The 18,425-nt window shown below is 45.6% G+C and overlaps 1 protein-coding gene across 2 annotated transcripts in view; it reads right to left on the bottom strand.

Annotated features, from left to right (window-relative positions):
* The window catches only part of LOC143973680 (C3a anaphylatoxin chemotactic receptor-like), a 163,804-nt gene that overhangs the window by 46,393 nt on the left and 98,986 nt on the right, over positions 1–18,425 (bottom strand). Inside the window, exon 1 of one of the 2 annotated variants that reach the window (XM_077474536.1) lies at positions 9,932–10,031. The exons of the other annotated variant lie outside the window; for it this stretch is intronic. The gene's annotated coding sequence lies outside the window, so the exon portion shown is untranslated. Of the gene's footprint in view, positions 1–9,931; positions 10,032–18,425 lie in introns of those variants that run through there. 2 annotated transcript variants of the gene reach the window in all.

Genomic DNA, 18,425 nt, shown 5'->3' with positions numbered 1-18,425 from the left:
ACCATAAACCACTCCTTCAGATCTTTAGCCCTGACAAAGGCATCTCTCAGACTACTGCGGCCCGCCTCCAACGCTATGCCCTGTTCTTGGGAGCGTACAGTTATAAAATCCAGTATCGCGGTCATGATTCCAATGCTAATGCGGACGCAATGTCCCGACTGACAGGGAGGTCAATGGACTCCTCTCCACCGGTAAAGAGTTGTCGTTACACCAGCCTGTCCTTCTTGTCTTCTGGGGAGATAGCAGCCCATACAGCCAAGGATACCTTTCTGAAAACAATACTCTCCTGGGTACAGTCCGGTTGGCCTGCAACCGTCACACAGGATTATGAACCTTATTTCCATAGGCGTATGGAATTAACTGTGGCTGGTAACTGTGTTTTATGGGGAGACCGAGTGATCATTCCACAGACCCTCCGGAGACACATTCTGGACTTGCTACATACTGGTCATCCCGGGGGCACACGTATGAAACAAAAGGCCCGAGGCTATGTGTGGTGGCCAAACTTAGACTCGGATATCACAACATATGTGAATGCTTGTGCTGGATGTGCACAAACTGCAAGAGACCCTCCTCGAGGGTGCGTCCAGCCCTGGACTTGGCCCACGGTTCCTTGGTTTCGACTACACTTGGACTTTGCAGGTCCGATCAGAGGACACACCTTCTTGATCATAGTGGACGCCCATTCAAAGTGGCCTGAGGTAATTCCTGTTACTCAGCCAACAACTAAGGCAACAGTTTCCATACTGTTACATCTCGCTGCTACATTTGGATACCCCAGAGAAATCGTCACAGACAATGGTGCCCAATTCACCAGTCAGGAGTTTCAGCGTTTCTTGACTGCCCACAACATCAAACACAAGTTGACCGCACCTTACCACCCAGCTACAAATGGTCAAGCAGAGCGGTTTGTGCAGACTTTTAATCGCTATTTCAAAGCTACAGTGGCTACAAGTAAACAGCAGTCACTGTCACCCCAGCAGCTGGACTCCTTCCTTTCTGCTTACAGAAACACACCACATGCAACCACCGGGAAAACTCCAGCAGAACTCCTTCGGGGTCGGCAGCCATGGACTGTTTTGGACATGCTCCGCCCACAAACAGTCCAGGAACATGTACTGCAGTCCCAAGACAAGATGGTCAAACACCATGAGATTCCCCCGATTCACAGCCCAACAAAAGGTATGGGCCCGATCTTATGGGGCTTCCAACACCCGTTGGCTTCCTGCTGTCATTGCAGAGACTTTGGGACCCAAGATGTATAGGGTCTGCCTGGAAGATGGTTCTATTTGCAGAAGGCATGCGGACCAACTGCGCCCTCGTTTTCAACTGCATGAATCCCTGACGCCGGCTGAACCACCAGTGTTGCAAGGAACTGCTCCCAGCGGATCAGGATGCATGGGAACTGATGATTGGGGGGACTCTGATCTTTTGAACTCAGCTCCAACAGAGCCCTCCAGCCCTGGTCCGGAGGTTGGTTCACCCACTGAGCTGGGGGATCCCTTCTTGGCACCGCCAGTGCCCATTCCAGTCGACCCTGTTTCCTCCGATCCCGAGTCGATGGGTGCCCGCCCTCAACGACACTGTCGCCCTCCTGACCGGTTTCAGCTTCAAGACCGGTTACGAGACTTTCGACGGGGCCGCCGAAAGTGATCCAATGACATTGTATCCCCGCAACTGTCCCTGGAATCTTCCTCTCACATCTGGATGCAGGAAAAGTCCTGTGCATCTCCTGTGTTTGGAGGACTGTTATTGGACAGTTATTAGTTAATGTTTTGTGCCTTTTCTCGTTTTTTTTTGTTTGTTTTTTTGTTTTTGTTTTTTTAGGGATGGATGGAAGGTGTTATACCTGAAGGGTTTCACATGTACTGCCACTTTAAGGCTGGCTCCACCCAGGAGTGATGCCAAGGGTCAAGGGGTATAGTAGCCATCTTGGACACATGTAAGAGCCTAATAAGATGTACTGTCCTGAGATGCATGTTGCAGTGTACAGTGAGTACTGGAAATAAACTTCCATTGTTCCAGACCAGAGTCTTGTGTCTCTCACAACACAGAGGATATAACAGACACATGCTGCTGCAATTTGGTGGGACACATGCTGCTGCAATTTGGTGGTGACTCGTACTGCTGCAATTTGGTGGTGACACATGCTGCTGCAATTTGGTGGGGCACATGCTGCTGCAATTGATGGTGACACATGCTGCTGCAATTTGGTGGTGACACATGCTGCTGCAGTTTGGTGGGACATATGCTGCTGCAATTTGGTGGGACACATGCTGCTTCAATTGATGGTGACTCATGCTGCTGCAATATGGTGGTGACACAGGCTGCTGCAATTTGGTGGTGACACATGCTGCTGCAATTTGGTGGGGCACATGCTGCTGCAATTGATGGTGACTCATGCTGCTGCAATTTGGTGGTGACACATGCTGCTGCAATTTGGTGGTGACACATGCTGCTGCAATTTGGTGGTGACACATTGAAAGAAAGTGGAGTAGGTAGTAAAAACGTAAATGTAGTGGAAACTCTACATACTCTACACTTCCCAGTAAAATACATATTACTCTAGTATTCTACTATACTCACAGGGGCGTTTCTTAATGAATAGCAAAGTCTTTGTGTAATATGTGAATCAGTATCCCTTCTCCTAAAGGGTGTGTAGCGGAGATATGTATGTCTTCATCCAAGGCTGCATTTGCTACGTATTTTCAGGAGTAGAAATTGAAGAATCCTTCGTTCGTCCAATAGTTGGTTTATTGTTCAGAAAGATAAGCAAAGACAAGATTGACATCTGGTAACATATGGCATGGATTTGGCTTCTAAGGTGGTAGGTTCTTCTGGTGTTACATTTTCAAAGCATTGAGTTCCTTCTCTTCCCACCGATCTCTCTCTCCCTCTCATAATCTTACTCCATTCTTATACTGTTTCATGATGTTATGTCAGCGTATCCTAATAACTCCCACATTTGCATATATACCCAATATGGTTCAGTCTATAGATAAGTAGCATAACTCCACCCATTGTCCCGACTAACTCAAAAATAGAAATACCTACTCAGCAAAACCCCTCCTCCCTATACTATCTGTTGTTCTGTGACCTTTAGAAACCATCACTTATTACCGTACATATAACTTACATATATTTTCAGAAACTTTTATCACTTAAAATATTAATTAACTCAAAAACTTCTAACACACATGCTGCTGCAATTGATGGTGACACAGGCTGCTGGTGACACAGGCTGCATGTAAGGAGGGACTCCGCTGGGGACACCTGATGGCATCTGGTGGCAGGCGACGTGGCTAGTGACACGCTCAGGGCTCCCACTGATTCTGCATTATGGTGAGTTGAATGATTTCATTTTATATTACAATGTAATAATAGAAATAATGCTCTTCAATCATCCTGACACCATAACAACCATGGTGCCGGGATGATTGAAGTGCTAACACCAGGTATTTGGAATATCTCTATCTGCTGATTGTTAACGTTTCTAGAATACACATATTTCTATTGTTGTGTAGGATCTGGGCCTGCTGTCCCTCCATCCCTCTCTCCCTCTCCTTCCATCCCTTGTTCATCTCAGACATTAACCACACCACGCCCATTTTCACCAAGGGGGAGGGGTCAAAAAGGAAGGGCGTCCTAGGCATCCTACAGCTTCACCAGCTGCCATTGCTGATCACTCGTCCTTCCATCCATCCATCCAGCCTCTTTATAAGCGCTGCTAGACCGCCTGATATTTGAGGTCTAACCTTGTGGTATGCAGCGCTGGTGTCACAGGCGGTTTGGCGCACACAGAGGTGTCATAGAGGAGGGGCTTGGCGTTCATCACCCCAGGCTGCATCCTTCTGCATGTGAATGAACTTTTTTCACGTAGAGGACTTTTCTCCGGTGCTCTCTATTTCTGTTGGTGTTTTGATTAAGAACTTTAGAATTTTTTTTTTTAATTATTTATGAATGCACTTGGGGTTTTCAATTATTTATGCACGTTATTGTTATGCACTTTGTAAGAAATCGATATATTCATTTATTTATTTATTTTATTTACTTGTTTGCCAGCGCAACACCTTTTTTTTTTTACTTTTAGAGCTGAGGCTGTCAATCACAGGCTGTGTGCTGGAGCTCCTTCTCCTGTCACCATTTATCTCGTGGTGTCAGGAAAACTTGTCAGAAGTGACTCATGTAGGTAGCAGGCGGAGGCAGCAGGCAGAAATGACACTCGGTGCTCTGGACTGATACAAGTACACACTATAGAGGGGTAGGCTTTGTTCAGATTTCATGTCTGAGGTTTACAGACACTCTAATAAATATAAATATGGACGTGCAAACAATTGAAAAACCTTAAATAAAGCATTCAGTCTAAAGTGAGAAAACAATCAAATATGAAGTGCACAGAAAATAGTGACTGTGACAACAATACTGTAAGTGACAAATGTCCAAAGTATCACAGGCTCCTCCCACATACATAAGTATCACAGGCTCCTCCCATGTACACAAGTATCACAGGCTCCTCCCACGTACACAAGTATCACAGGCTCCTCCCATGTACACAAGTATCACAGGCTCCTCCCATGTACATAAGTATCACAGGCTCCTCCCATGTACACAAGTATCACAGGCTCCTCCCATGTACACAAGTATCACAGGCTCCTCCCACGTACACAAGTATCACAGGCTCCTCCCATGTACACAAGTATCACAGGCTCCTCCCATGTACATAAGTATCACAGGCTCCTCCCATGTACACAAGTATCACAGGCTCCTCCCATGTACATAAGTATCACAGGCTCCTCCCATGTACATAAGTATCACAGGCTCCTCCCCACATACATAAGTATCACAGTCTCCTCCCCACGTACATAAGTATCACAGGCTCCTCCCATGTACATAAGTATCAAAGACTCCTCCCACGTACATAAATATCACAGGCTTCTCCCATATCACAGACTCCTCCCACATACAGAAGTATCACAGGCTCCTCCCACATACAGAAGTATCACAGGCTCCTCCCACGTACAGAAGTAACACAGGCTCCTCCCACGTACATAAGTATCACAGGCTCCTCCCACGTACATAAGTATCACAGGCTTCTCCCACGTACATAAGTATCTCAGACTCCTCCCACGTACATAAGTATCACAGACTCCTCCCACGTACATAAGTATCACAGGCTCCTCCCACGTACATAAGTATCACAGGCTCCTCCCATGTAAATAAGTATCACAGGCTCCTCCCATGTAAATAAGTATCACAGACTCCTCCCATGTACATAAGTATCACAGACTCCTCCCATGTACATAAGTATCACAGGCTCCTCCCACGTACATAAGTATCACAGGCTCCTCCCATGTACAGAAGTATCACAGGCTCCTCCCACATACAGAAGTATCACAGGCTCCTCCCGTGTACAGAAGTATCACAGGCTCCTCCCGTGTACAGAAGTATCACAGGCTCCTCCCACGTACATAAGTATCACAGACTCCTCCCATGTACATAAGTATCACAGACTCCTCCCATGTACATAAGTATCACAGACTCCTCCCATGTACATAAGTATCACAGGCTCCTCCCACGTACATAAATATCACAGGCTCCTCCCATGTACATAAGTATCAAAGACTCCTCCCACGTACATAAATATCACAGGCTCCTCCCATATCACAGACTCCTCCCATGTACATAAGTATCACAGGCTCCTCCCACATACAGAAGTATCACAGGCTCCTCCCACGTACAGAAGTATCACAGGCTCCTCCCACGTACAGAAGTATCACAGGCTCCTCCCACGTACATATGTATCACAGGCTCCTCCCATGTAGTAATTCTATATAGTGTAGGTACAAAGGAGGAATTTGGGGGTCTTATCGATCCCCCCATAAAGAGTTGCGGTCACAAAGGATGTTTCTATTCCATGTGACAGCAATAATAGTGATAAAAATTCAAATTCAAGCAACAGTGTAAAAAAATAAATAATAATAATAAATAAAGTGCCCCCCGTCCTCGTTTGCTCGCTCTCAATGCCCCCCGCCGGTCCCACACTCACGCAAAACAGCGACCGTCCCCCACATGTGAGGTATCGCCGCGAACGTCAGATCATGGGCAGTCATCCTATACATGGCACTTGGATGAATCATGTCTCGGGGTCCCTCCCCCCCAACAAATAGAGCTTTCTTTTGGTGGTATTTAATCACCTCTGCACTTTTTTATTATTTTGTGCTATAAACAAAAACAAGACCGATAATTTTGCAAAAAAATATATATATATTTTATTTTCTGCTATAAAACACATTCAATAAAAAAACAAAAAGTAAAAAAATGTCTTAAAAAATGTAGGCCAATATGTATTCTGCTATATATTTAATAATAATATTTATTATTAATAAACTAATAATAATAACAATAATTAATAATAATAAATAACCTATAAAAAAATGTAAAAAAAATCGAATTTCTTCACAAATTTAGGCCAATATGTATTCTGCTATATATTTAATAATAATATTTATAATTAATAAACTAATAATACAAATAAATAATAATAATAACATTAATAATAATAAATACCCAATAAAAAAAAAAGCAAAAAAAATCGAATTTCTTCACAAATTTAGGCCAATATGTATTCTGCTATATATTTAATAATAATATTTATAATTAATAAACTAATAATAACAATAATTAATAATAATAAATACCCAATAAAAAAATGTAAAAAAATCGAATTTCTTCACAAATGTAGGCCAATATGTATTCTGCTATATATTTAATAATAATAATATTTATAATTAGTAAACTAATAATACAAATAAATAATAATGAATAATAATAATAAATACCCAATAAAAAAAATGCAAAAAATCGAATTTCTTCACAAATTTAGGCCAATATGTGTTCTGCTATATATTTAATAATAATATTTATAATTAATAAACTAATAATAACAATAATTAATAATAATAAATACCCAATAAAAAAAATGTAAAAAAAATCGAATTTCTTCACAAATGTAGGCCAATATGTATTCTGCTATATATTTAATAATAATATTTATAATTAATAAACTAGTAATACAAAAGAATAATAATAACATTAATAATAATGCATACCCAATAAAAAAAATGCAAAAAATTTAATTTCTTCACAAATTTAGGCCAATATGTATTCTGCTATATATTTAATAATAATATTTATTATAATTCATCTTAATTATTATTATTATTAATAATAATAATAATAATAATAATAATAAAATATCAAATAAAAAAAGTCTTCCTAAATTTAGGCTAATATGTATTCTGCTATATATTTAATAATCATTTTTATTATTATTCATATTAATTAATAAATAATAATAATAATAATGAATAATAATAACAATAATTAATAATAATAATAAATACCCAATAAAAAAATTGAAAAAAATCTAATTTCTTCACAAATTTAGGCCAATATGTATTATGCTATATATTTAATAATAATAATATTATTATTATTATTTTTATTAACCACTTCAGTACAGGTTATTTTGACCCCCTTCCTGCCCAGACCACTTTTCAGCTTTTAGCGCTGTTACAATTTGAATGACAATTGTGCTGTCACACAACGCTGTACCCATATGAAATTTTGATAATTTTTTTTCCCACAAATAGAGGTTTCTTTTGGTGGTATTTGATCACCTCTGTGGTTTTTATTTTTTGCGCTATAAACAAAAAAAGCGACAATTTTGAAAAAAAAAACTCCTTTTTACTTTTTGCTATAATAAATATCCCATGGTATTTTGCGCAAAGCAATCAAGGATAGTCCCTTCAAATCCAGGACAGTCCCTCTAAATCCGGGACAGTCCCTCCAAATCCGGGACAGTCCCTCCAAATCCGGGACAGTCCCTCTAAAACCGGGACAGTCCCTCCAAATCAGGGACAGTGCCTCAAAATCCAGGACAATCTCTTGGAACGTTTTTTCCTTCTTTTTAACAGTGCATTTTATATACAACTATATAGATCAGACCAAAATGAGGGACAAATCAGGAGCAAACAGGGACAGGGGGACTTTGTTCCAAATCAGGGACAGTCTCTTGGAACTTTTTTGCCTTCTTTTTAACAGTGCACTGTTAGAACTATATAGAACAGACCAAAATTTGGGACAAATGATGAGCAAAGAGGGACAGAGGGACATTGCTCCAAATCCGGGAGTCTCTCCAAATCAAGGAAAGTCCCTTCAAATCAGAGACAGTGCCTCAAAATCAGGGACAATCTCTTGGAAAGTTTTTGCCTTCTTTTTAACAGTGCATTTTATATATAACTATATAGATCAGACCAAAATGAGGGACAAATGAGGAGCAAAGAGGGACAGAGGGACTTTGTTCCAAATCAGGGACAGTCCCTCCAAATCAGGGACAGTCCCTCCAAATCCGGGACAGTCTCTCCAAATCAAAGACAGTCTCTCCAAATCAAAGACAGTCTCTCCAAATCAAGGACAGTCTCTCCAAATCCGGGACAGTCTCTCCAAATCCGGGACAGTCTCTCCAAATCCGGGACAGTCTCTCCAAATTCGGGACAGTCTCTCCAAATCCGGGACAGTCTCTCCAAATCCGGGACAGTCTCTCCAAATCAGGGACAGTCTCTCCAAAACCCAGACAGTCTCTTGGAACTTTTTTGCCTTCTTTTTAACAGTGCACTTTTTATACAACTATATAGAACAGACCAAAATTAGGGACAAATGAGGAGCAAAGAGGGACAGAGGGACTTTGTTCCAAATCAGGGACAGTCTCTCCAAATCAGGGTCAGACCCTCCAAATCAGTGACAGTGCCTCCAAATCCAGGACAGTGCCTCCAAATCCAGGACAATGTCTGCAAATCCAAGACAGTCCCTCCAAATCCGGGACAGTCCCTCCAAATCCGGGACAGTCCCTCCAAATCCGGGACAGTCTCTCCAAATCAGGGACAGACCCTCCAAATCAGTGACAGTGCCTCCAAATTCAGGACAGTGCCTCCAAATCAGTGACAGTGCCTCCAAATCCAGGACAGTGCCTCCAAATCCAGGACAATGTCTGCAAATCCAAGACAGTCCCTCCAAATCCGGGACAGTGCCTCCAAATCCGGGACAGTGCCTCCAAATCCGGGACAGTCCCTCCAAATCCGGGACAGTCCCTCCAAATCCGGGACAGTCTCTCCAAATCAGGGACAGTCTCTCCAAATCAGGGACAGACCCTCCAAATCAGTGACAGTGCCTCCAAATTCAGGACAGTGCCTCCAAATCAGTGACAGTGCCTCCAAATCCAGGACAGTGCCTCCAAATCCAGGACAATGTCTGCAAATCCAAGACAGTCCCTCCAAATCCGGGACAGTGCCTCCAAATCTGGGACAGTGCCTCCAAATCCGGGACAGTCCCTCCAAATCCGGGACAGTCCCACCAAATCCGGGACAGTCCCTCCAAATCCGGGACAGTGCCTCCAAATCCGGGACAGTCCCTCCAAACAGGGACAGTCGGAAGCTATGCATACCTATCTAAGCTATTCTCAGCAATAAAAACACAAAAGGATACCCCTAGACAGATCATTTGTGCCTGGCTGTGTGTGCCCTAAGGGAAACGCGGCTTTTTCAGAAGTGCGCTACATTCACATACACAAGGTGGGCATGGAGAAGGAACGTAGCCCCCCCTCCCCCCCCCCCAGAACAGGAGATCTGAAAAAGCATTTGAGTGATGATGCAAAGGAAGAGAGAGAGAAGGTAGGTACATTCTATTACATTTAGATACATTGTATTTATTTTATTTTATAAAAGTTTATAAAATCACAACCATGGCACAGTTTATGTGGTAGACTTGTATAAGTCCATACCGGGTCCCTCACCTTAAAAACACCAGTTGGTTGTGTTTGCCCCCCAGAATGAAGATCCCCTCCCCCCGGTATGACATTATTATCGGGTCTTACCTCTACCGGTCTGCAACCGATGGAATCTTCTCTCCGTCTTCCAATATTTCAGGCTGACTGTCAGATATAAAGCCCGATGAATCTTTTATACAAGACTTCCTTCCTGAACATTAATGGGAAATGCTGCTTAACCGCTTACCTCCCGGGAAACGTTTTTATTTTATTATGTTTTTGTTTTGTTTTTTACTTCCATAAAATCAGCATTTTTTTTTTTTTTTTTTTGCTAGAAATATAACTGGAGCCCCAAAACATGAGATATTTACCAATAAAACAAACCCCCACATTTTATTTTCCCAATGTGAATGTGTCCACTTCTTCCAAAGGACCCCCCCCCAAGAAATTTTTCACAACAGTTCAGTAAAAATCGTAAAAAACACGATGAATACGACCCCCCCCCCCCCGGGGGTTTTCACTCTTCATGCACAGGTGCTGCTCCTCCTCCAGACGGACGGCTCCGCTCACCTCCATACATTAAACGACTCGCTCGATCGACAGATTCCCAGCCAGATAACTCCCGTCGTTCGACTTCCGTCACCGACCAGCCCCTCCCCCCTCCCCAGTTTTACTCACCTGAGCCTCGTAATGCCCACGCCGGAGACGCGCTTACCCTCTCTGCCCGTTGTCTCAGCTCTTGATTGGATAGCCATTGGCTCCCGAATCCAATGACGCGGACGCAGGGGGGGGGGGGGGGCAGGGGGCCCCTAGTCCTGTATTCTGTGTCTATGGAAGCAAATGCTGGACTTGGGAGCGCGCCCGCAAGGTAGGTTCTCCTAGGAGGGTTTCCTGATGCGGGGAGGAGCCGCTGTGTACAAAAGGAACTTCACAGTGGAGGTAAGTACGATATGTTTGTTATTTTAAAAAAAATGAGGGTTTACAACCCCCTTGAACCACTTGCCGACCGCCGCATTTACATATACCTCGGCAGAATGGCACGGCTGGGCAAATGGGCATGCAGGTACGTCCCCATTGAATTTTCCGCCGCGTGGTCACATGCGCAGCGCTGCCGGGAGCTCCGAGAGTAGGAACGCAAGCGGGCAATTATTGGTTGTTAACCGGTTCCCAACTGGCGCATGCCGATGTTTGTCGGCAGAATGGCTACGGCTGGGCAAATGGGCATGCAGGTACGTCCCTTTGAATTTGCCACCATGTGGTCACGTGTGCGCCGGCAGCGGCGCACGCGACCCTGCCGGGAGCTCCGTGAGTAGGAACGCCAGGGGGCAATTATTGGTTGTTAACCGGTTCCCGACTGGCGCACGTCGATGTACGTCGGCAGAATGGCTACGGCTGGGCAAGCAGGTACGTCCCTTTGAATTTGCCACCGTGTGGTCACGTGCACGCCGGGAGCGGCGCCCGCGACCCTGCCGGGAGCTCCGTGAGTAGGATCGCAAGCGGGCAATTATTGGTTGTTAACCGGTTCCTACCTGGCGCACGTCGATGTACGTCGGCAGAATGGCTACGGCTGGGCAAATGGGCGTACGGGTACGTCCCCTTAAATTTGCCGCCATGCCATCACGTGCGTGCCGGCCAGGACCCCCCGTGAGTTGGGTCATGGGTCCTGCGGACTCGATCGCCACGGGGATACCCGCGATCATCTCACGGAGCTGAAGAATGGGGAGACGCCGACATAAACAAGCATCTCTCCATTCTGCCTAGTGACAGGACACTGATCAGCGCTCCCTGTGAGCGGGAGCAGAGATCAGTGAAGTGTCATTCGTAGCCCCTCCTCCCCAACAGTTAGAATCACTCCCTAGGACACACTTAACCCCTCCCCCGCCCCCTAGTGGATAACCCCTTCACTTCCAGTGTCATTTTTATAGTAATCGATGCAGTTTTTTTTTAGCACTGATCGCTGTATTAATGCCAATGGTCCCAAAAATGTGTCAAAAGTGTCCGATGTGTCCGCCGTAATGTCGCAGTCATGATAAAAAATCGCTGATCGCCGTCATTACTAGTAAAAAAAAAAAAAATATGATTAATAAAAATGCCATAAAACTAACCCCTATTTTGTAGACCAGAAAGGAGACAGATTGTGTGTTCCTACTAAGTAGGAACACCGATATCTCTCCTCCCGTAGTCAGTTCCCTCCCCCCACAGTTAGAACACAGTGAGGGAACACATTTAACCCCTTGATCGCCCCCTAGTGTTAACTCCTTCCCTGCCAGTGACATTTATACAGTAGTCAGTGCATTTTTAAAGCTCTGATCGCCTCTATAGTTGTCAGAAATTTGTCAAAAGTGCCCAATTTGTCCGCCGCAATATCGCAGTCCCCATAAAAAATTTGCTGATCACCACCATCACTAGTAAAAAAAAAAATAATAATAAAAATGCCGTAAATCTATCCCTTATTTTGTAGACGATATAACTTTTGCTCAGACCAATCAATAATCGCTAATTGCGTTATTTTTTTTTTTTTTTTAACCAAAAATATGTAGAAGAATATGTATCGGCCTAAACTGAGGGGAAAAAAATCTTTTTTTATATATTTTTTGGGGATATTTATTATAGCAAAAAGTAATAAATAATGCGTTTTTTTTTTCAAAATTGTCGCTCTATTATTGTTTATAGCGCAAAAAAAAAAACGCAGGGGTGATCAAATACCACCAAAAGAAATCTCTATTTGTGGGGGGAAAAAAAGGACGTAAATTTTGTTTGGAAGCCACGCCGCACGACCGCGCAATCGTCAGTTAAAGCGACGCAGCGCCAAATCGCAAAAAGTGCTCTTGTCTTTGGCCAGCAAAATGGTCCGGGGCTGAAGTGGTTAACTAATTTATTTTTTTTGGTGTAATTCTCCTTTAAGGGGGCGGGGCAGGGTGGGCGTGTCCTATGCCTACATATGTTTGCCGATAGGTGTCCCTTGTTCTCACCTCAGAAAGTTGGAAAGGTACTTGGTACGTGATTTGACTTCAAGTGGTTATACTGGGATGATATGCACCAGCAGGCATCACCCCGCTACCGTTTATTAAGAGCCGGCTCTCTTGTAATAGCAATCAAAGTGGCCAACTAGCTGCTGGATTGCCATTACAAGCAGCGGGAGGGGACAAACCCCCCCCCCCCCCCACCATCCTCCCGCTGCCTTCTAAAACACAGATCTTGGTGTTTTGAATGCTTTCAGGGGCAGAGGAGGGATTTGGGGGTCTTACAGATCGCAGATCTCTCCATAAAGAGGACCTGTCACATGTCTATTGATGTCAGAAAGGATGTTTCCATTCCTTGTGACAGCAATAAAAGTGATAAAAAACAAAACAAAATTAAACTAACAGTGTAAAAAAATGTAAAAAATGATGATTAAATAAAAAAAATGTTTAAATGTTTCTTTTTTTTTACCAAAAACTGTGCTTAAAAAAAAAAACGCTGCGCAAATACCGTGTGACATGACAAATTTGCAAAACCCTCCGATTTTATTCTCTAGGGCCTCTGCTTTAAAAAAAAAAATAATAATAATGTTGGCGGGTTCTAAGTAATTTTGTAGCAAAAATAACTTATTGTTGCATGTTAGCAAAAAGAGTGCCAGAAAAGGGCGGGCCTTCGAGTGGTGGCTGGTGCAATTGTTTATTGTCACATGATATATTAAAGAGCCAGCCATTGGCTTACCTTTATGTAGGCTCCTCCTCCCTTCAGTCCATCATGAATCCTGCCCCTAGACTCATCCACCTTACCAACCGTGTCTGCTACCCCTCTCTACCAGTCCCTCCACCGGTCTCCATGCAGTGTCCTCCACCCCTCTCTACCAGTCCCTCCACCGGTCTCCATGCAGTGTCCTCCACCCCGCTCTACCAATCCCTCCACCGGTCTCCATTCAGTGTCCTCCACCCCTCTCTACCAATCCCTCCACTGGTCTCCATTCAGTGTCCCCCACCCCTCTCTGCCAATCCCTCCACTGGCTTCCATTCAGTGTCCTCCACCCCTCTCTACCAATCCCTCCACTGGTCTCCATTCAGTGTCCTCCACCCCTCTCTGCCAATCCCTCCACTGACCTCCATTCAGTGTCCTCCACCCCTCTCTGCCAATCCCTCCACTGGCCTCCATTCAGTGTCCTCCACCCCTCTCTACCAATCCCTCCACTGGTCTCCATTCAGTGTCCTCCACCCCTCTCTACCAATCCCTCCTCTGACCTCCATTCAGTGTCCTCCACCCCTCTCTGCCAATCCCTCCACTGGCCTCCATTCAGTGTCCTCCACCCCTCTCTACCAATCCCTCCTCTGACCTCTATTCAGTGTCCTCCACCCCTCTCTGCCAATCCCTCCACTGGCCTCCATTCAGTGTCCTCCACCCCTCTCTACCAATCCCTCCACTGGCCTCCATTCAGTGTCCTCCACCCCTCTCTACCAGTCCCTCCACTGGCCTCCATTCAGTGTCCTCCACCCCTCTCTACCAATCCCTCCACTGGCCTCCATTCAGTGTCCTCCACCCCTCTCTACCAATCCCTCCACTGGCCTCCATTCAGTGTCCTCCACCCCTCTCTACCAATCCCTCCACTGGTCTCCATTCAGTGCGCTCCACCCCTCTCTACCAATCCCTCCAATGGCCTCCATTCAGTGTCCTCCACCCCTCTCTGCCAATCCCTCCACTGGCCTCCATTCAGTGTCCTCCACCCCTCTCTACCAATCCCTCCAATGGTCTCCATTCAGTGTCCTCCACCCCTCTCTACCAATCCCTCCAATGGCCTCCATTCAGTGTCCTCCACCCCTCTCTGCCAATCCCTCCACTGGTCTCCATTCAGTGTCCTCCACCCCCCTCTACCAATCCCTCCAATGGCCTCCATTCAGTGTCCTCCACCCCTCTCTGCCAATCCCTTCACTGGCCTCCATTCAGTGTCCTCCACTCCTCTCTACCAATCCCTCCACCGGTCTCCATTCAGTGTCCTCAACCCCTCTCTACCAATCCCTCCAATGGCCTCCATTCAGTGTCCTCCACCCCTCTCTGCCAATCCCTCCACTGGTCTCCATTCAGTGTCCTCCACCCCCCTCTACCAATCCCTCCAATGGCCTCCATTCAGTGTCCTCCACCCCTCTCTGCCAATCCCTCCACTGGTCTCCATTCAGTGTCCTCCTCCCCCTCTCTACCAATCCCTCCACCGGTCTCCATTCAGTGTCCTCAACCCCTCTCTACCAATCCCTCCAATGGTTTCCATTCAGTGTCCTCCACCCCTCTCTGCCAATCCCTCCACTGGCCTCCATTCAGTGTCCTCCACCGCTCTCTACCAATCCCTCCTTTGACCTCCATTCAGTGTCCTCCACCCCTCTCTGCCAATCCCTCCAATGGCCTCCATTCAGTGTCCTCCACCCCTATCTGCCAATCCCTCCACTGGCCTCCATTCAGTGTCCTCCACCCCTCTCTACCAATCTCTCCACCGGTCTCCATTCAGTGTCCTCAACCCCTCTCTACCAATCCCTCCAATGACCTCCATTCAGTGTCCTCCACCCCTCTCTGCCAATCCCTCCAATGGTCTCCATTCAGTGTCCTCCACCCTTCTCTGCCAATCCCTCCACTGGTCTCCATTCAGTGTCCTCCACCCCTCTCTGCCAATCCCTCCACTGGCCTCCATTCAGTGTCCTCCACCGCTCTCTACCAATCCCTCCTTTGAGCTCCATTCAGTGTCCTCCACCCCTCTCTGCCAATCCCTCCAATGGCCTCCATTCAGTGTCCTCCACCCCTATCTGCCAATCCCTCCACTGGCCTCCATTCAGTGTCCTCCACCCCTCTCTACCAATCTCTCCACCGGTCTCCATTCAGTGTCCTCAACCCCTCTCTACCAATCCCTCCAATGACCTCCATTCAGTGTCCTCCACCCCTCTCTGCCAATCCCTCCAATGGTCTCCATTCAGTGTCCTCCACCCCCTCTACCAATCCCTCCAATGGCCTCCATTCAGTCTCCTCCACCCCTCTCTGCCAATCCCTCCACTGGTCTCCATTCAGTGTCCTCCACCCCTCTCTACCAATCCCTCCACTGGCCTCCATTCAGTGTCCTCCACCCCTCTCTACCAATCCCTCCACTGGTCTCCATTCAGTGTCCTCCACCCCTCTCTGCCAATCCCTCCAATGGTCTCCATTCAGTCTCCTCCACCCCTCTCTGCCAATCCCTCCACTGGTCTCCATTCAGTGTCCTCCACCCCATTCTGCCAATCCCTCCACTGGTCTCCATTCAGTGTCCTCCACCCCTCTCTGCCAATCCCTCCACTGGTCTCCATTCAGTGTCCTCCACCACTCGCTGCAGTGAATGTCCTTGCATAGCCTAGTCAGAGCCCAGAGTTAAAGAGGAACTGCAGTCTGCTCACATCATTTGTAATAAAAACATCTTTGCCATTCTGAAGCTTCCCTCCAACCACTTTGCATATTATTTTATATATACTGCCATTCTCGACTTGCCAAACATGCTGCAGAAATCTCCCTCCACTGAGTGTGGCTGCAGCCATTTTAACTGTGGGCAGGTGAAGATGCTGCCTGTTTACTTCCTGGATTTACCCAGAGACACGCCTCCAGCTCTCGTTGGCCCTCTTATGACTCATCCCCCCCCCCCCCTCCCTTCCTGGCAAACTCTCAGGAGAGAGAGCTGTGTATGATGTCATAAGCCTAGGCCAATGACCAGACAAGAAAACAGGAAGTGGGCTGTATAAGGGATTTACTGGCAGAAAAATAAAATGTTTTACTATCCAAAGATAAAACAACAACAAGAGACCGAAGTTCTGCTTTAAAGTGATTGTAAAGGCAGAAGGTGCATTCTATACATTAAGATAAAAAGCCTTCTGTGCGCAGAAAACCCCCCTCAGCCCTCCCCCCCCCCCCAATACTTACCCGAGGTCCATCCAGCTCCAGCAATGTTGTAGGAATGTCTTGGCCCGTCCGGAACTCCCCTCCTCATTGGCTGAGACAGCAGCGAGGCGCCATTGGCTCCCGCTGCTGTCAATCAAAGTCAGTCAGCCAATGAGAATAGAAAGGGGGCGGGGCCGCAACTCTGTGTCTAAATGGACACAGTGAGCAGTGACTCGGCTCAGGTGCCCCCCATAGCAAGCTGCTTGCTGTGGGGGTCACCCGACAGGAGGGAGGGGCCAGGGAAAGAGGAGGAACCCGGGGCTGCTCTGTGCAAATCCACTGCAGCACAGGAGGTGTGTTTATAAGGTGTTTATTAATTTTTAATTAAAAAATGTAAATAAATACTTTACAATCGCTTTAAACCCCATTGAAAATCTGCGGGATGACTGAAGATTGCCGCCCACAAACGCCCACCATCAAATTGAAGAAGAGCGGGCAAATATTGCAAAGTCCAGATGTGCAAAGTTATTAGAGAGACAAATCCCAAGAGACTAAAAGCTGGAGCTACAGCAAAAGGGGGCCCAACAAAATACTGATACAAAAGGAGGGGGGGGGGTCTTTTTCCAACTCAGTGATTCTTCTGGTTTTGATTTTTTTTTTTTAACATGTTGAGGTTATTCGTTTGGATGTTATAAGTTGTACTGAGAGTAAATACAGCTGGATAAAACAAAAATGGTGTCTGTCTTAATTTCAGGCTGCAAAGCAACAAAATGTAATTATTTTAAAGGGGGTGACTCTTTTCTATACCCACTGTGTATATATATATATATACACACAGTAGGTAAAATATGTATTCACCATATTTCTTGGCAAATCTATTGGTAAAGGTGATATTGACATGAAATCTCCCCCACATGTTGGTAACAAACCATCCAATCCATATATACAAAGACACCAAAACAAATACATTCAGAAATTAGGTTCTGTGTAATATAATGGAAGGACACAGAGAAAAAGTATTGAACACGTGAAGACAGGGAGAAGCATAAAAGGCATGGAAAGCCAAGACATCAGCTGAAATCCTATCAGTAATTAGCCATCCTGCCCCTTGTCAGTGCAAATTAATATCGGCTGGTTCAGTCTCACCTGATGGCCTATAAAGAGGTGTCTCATTACCGAGGTGTCACACAAGAAACATCTCATGATGGGTAACAGCAAAGAGCTCTCTCAAGACCTTCACAACCTTACTGTTGCCAAACATATGGATGGCATTGGTTACAGAAGGATTTTCTAAACGTCTGGAGTGTTCCGGTGAGCACTGTTTGGGCCATAATCCAGAAGTTTGAAGAACATAATTTCATCATAAACCGGCCACGGCCAGGTGTTCCTTCGCAAGATTTCTGACAGAGGAGTGAAAAGAATTATCAGAAGAGTTGTCCAAGAGCCAAGGACCACTTGTGGAGAGCTTCGGAAAAGACCTGGAATTAGAGGGTACACAATAAGTAATGCCCTCACCCGTCATGGCCTGTATGACCGCTCATCACGCAACACTCCATTGCTGGAGAAGAAGCATGGTGAAGCTTGGTTAAAGTTTTCTGCACATCATGTAGACAAGCTTATGAAATACGGGGAGTCTGGTCAGAGGAGACCAAAATGGAACTCTTTGGATGCCATAATACACCCCATGTTTGGGGGTCACATCACCCCAAAAACACCCCCCATTCTAACACTGAGGTTTGGAGGT

The sequence above is a fragment of the Lithobates pipiens genome, unplaced genomic scaffold, assembly GCF_037356315.1.
Source record: "Lithobates pipiens isolate NorthernLeopardFrog02 unplaced genomic scaffold, aLitPip1_a1.2 Scaffold_91, whole genome shotgun sequence".
NCBI lineage: Eukaryota > Metazoa > Chordata > Amphibia > Anura > Ranidae > Lithobates > Lithobates pipiens.
This window is presented reverse-complemented; position numbering and strand designations above follow the sequence as displayed.